The sequence below is a fragment of the Sinocyclocheilus grahami genome, unplaced genomic scaffold (assembly GCF_001515645.1).
Source record: "Sinocyclocheilus grahami isolate Dianchi unplaced genomic scaffold, SAMN03320097.WGS_v1.1 scaffold465.1, whole genome shotgun sequence".
Taxonomy (NCBI): domain Eukaryota; kingdom Metazoa; phylum Chordata; class Actinopteri; order Cypriniformes; family Cyprinidae; genus Sinocyclocheilus; species Sinocyclocheilus grahami.
The window spans coordinates 1,971,376-1,974,292 of NW_015505644.1; the positions used below are offsets into that span (position 1 = coordinate 1,971,376).

Sequence of the window (2,917 nt, forward strand, 5' to 3'; positions counted from 1 at the left end):
TAGGACACTTTAAAAAAAAACATATGACCTGCTCTTTAAGGGTATATTTGTAGCAACAGCCAAAAATACACTGTATGGGTCAAAATTATAGATTTTTCTTTTATGCCAAAAATCATTAGGATATTAAGTAAAGATCATGTTCCATGAAGATATTTTCTAAATTTCCTACTGTAAATATATAAAAACTTAATTTTTGCTAAGAACTTCATTTGGACGATTTCAAAGGCGATTTTCTCAATATTTTGATGGTTTTGCACCCCCAGATTCCAGATTTTCAAATAGTTGTATCTCGGCCAAATATTGTCCTATCCTAACAAACCATACATCAATGGAAAGCAGCTGATTTATGCAGCTTTCAGATGATGTATAAATCTCAATTTAAAAAAATTGACCCTTATGACTGGTTTTGTGGTCCAGGGTCACATATAGTATATTTGTATATTGCTACATTTCTGGTTGAATGTCAGAAGGACATATGTACTCAAATAACACAGATGTTAAATAACAGACTGTTTGTGACTGTTTCTCACATATATCTGGTTTCTTCACTGAAAGCGAAGCACACTGCAAGGAAGCTGGATTGTACAAAAAGGACAGGCATGCAGAACACCAGCGATCCCATCATTCAGCCTGCAGGATTTTACATTGTTGCGTTGAGTTCAATGCATTACAGTAATGTCTATGTCACGTTCCTCACTGTGATTTATGTGATCACAATCATGTGCAATGTCTTTCTGATAGCCATCATTTTCTATGACCATCGACTGCATGTCCCAAAGTTCATGGCTGTTGGTTGTCTGGCTTTGGTTGATCTTGTTCTCAGCACCTCTCTTGTGCCTGGCATGATAAAGACTTCAATTGTTCTAGACAATTTTGTGCCATTTAAACTGGGCCTTCTGCAAATGTTCACTTACTATAATTTTTTATCACTTGAATCACTTTCCTTATGTATTCTCTCTTATGACAGGTTCATTGCAATCTGTTTCCCTTTGAAACAGAAGTCTATAAACACAAACATCAGAATGGCCTATATAATCTGTGTAGTTTGGTTCTTTAATTCTGTTAGATCACTGTACAGTCCTTAATCCATCTCAATCCTGTCATTTTCTGGCTCTCTTAAGGTCAACAGCAATTTTTGCTCCTGTTTTAAGACTCTCCTGTAACGATATTACAACCCAGTGGAATTTTGCCACTACTCTCTTCAATGCTGTACCTTTGATTTTCTTGACCTACATGGGTATACCGATTGCTGTATTCAGAATGAAAAATAATCAGAGCCATTATAAGGCGCTGGGCACGTGCTCCGAGCACCTCATATTAGTGGCCATTTTCTTCATTCCAATTTTTATCATCTTCAATCTTGGACTTTTTGGAATTGTTATAAACCCAAATGTAAGAACAGTGTGCTTGTCTTTGTCATCCTTCCTTCCACCCTGTGTTAATCCCATCCTCTACTCACTAAAAACTAAAAAGATTCAAAGCCAGATTCGTTCTTTGTTAATCCAGAGACTGTCTGTTCATCCTCTGAATATACATTATTAATGTAGAACATAACTGTGTGAAGTGCTAAGATTATTTATAATGTTAACTTGGAGGCTTGTGATGCTTCCGTTTGTGGGATTTATAAAATGCATGGTTTTTCAGTAATAATTTCACTAATTATACATTTTGCTCTGCAGTTAACTTAAAAAGAATCTTCTTTTTTAACTTCCACCATTTAGTCATTTGCTGGTTGCTTTCAAACATATTTTAAATAATGTAAATCTCCATGTTAGTCCATTTCCCAGTATGTTTGTTTTACTTCTTTCCCCCTGTATCTGTCTCTGATGAAAATCAATAGACACTTGGTCTCCAAAGTGCAAAGCTGGTACAATGTTTATTTACTGTAACTCAGCAAGGTTGAAACTGCTCACTGGCTGAGCAGTAGCCTATTTGTTCAGAAAGTTGATCTAATACATGCTAGTCCACAATAAATTACACATATGAAAATATTTTGACTAAATTCACTGGCTTTGGCGGAGCATCAGGACTGGAGGAAGTGTCAGACTGGGGTTCAGAAGTTTAAGGAGTATATGACCACCTACCAGAACACTCGCAAAGAGCAGCTCCTGAAGCAAAGGACTTCAGCCACAAAATCTGCCTGATGCACAGGCCTCTGAGACAGTGCTGCGCAATAAACAATGCATAATGTGAAGTATTTCTATCGAGAATGTACTGAAATCTTTCATGACTCATGAAAATTCATGACTCTGAAAACTCAGTATATTTGTATAATATACTTTTTTGTAAAATGACAAGACAGAAGCCAAACTGAAGCTTTTTCACTAGTCTCTTTAGCATAGAGTGCCTTTATCATGGATATAATATACATGAGAAGAATATACATAAGTGCAAACCAAATGTAATGTTTTTCATACACTTCGTATTATAAATTTATATATAATGCATTTAGTTAAACTGAATATTACTTTTTGAACCACTAAAAGACTTATTATATGTAATATATTAACTTTAAATGTACCAAATAGCACACTACAGTTTAAATTGTCAAGTACTTTACCCCCGGTTTCACAGACGAGGCTTAAGCCTAGTCCTAGACTAAAATATAAATCTGAGCGGTTTCAACAAAGAAATGACACTGACTGATCTTAAAGGGGTCATATGATGCTGCTAAAAAGAACATTATTTTGTGTGAAATGTGTTTATGCGGTTTAAAGTTAAAAAAACACATTATTTTCCACATACTGTACATTATTGTTTCTCCTCTATGCCCCGCCTTTTTGAAACGCGTAGATTTTTACAAAGCTCATCGGTCTGAAAACGCGCATATATGCGTTCAGGGGGCGTGGCTTTGGACAGCGATTGCAGGGAGTGTGGGACATTCGCTTTCAGTGTTATCAGGCTAAAGTTAGCATTT

The 2,917-nt window shown here is 35.8% G+C and overlaps 1 pseudogene; it reads left to right on the forward strand.

The window, feature by feature from the left end:
* The first annotated feature begins 599 nt into the window (after window positions 1–599).
* LOC107553131 (olfactory receptor 52E4-like) lies at window positions 600–1,542 on the forward strand (annotated as a pseudogene).
* Window positions 1,543–2,917: the final 1,375 nt, after the last annotated feature.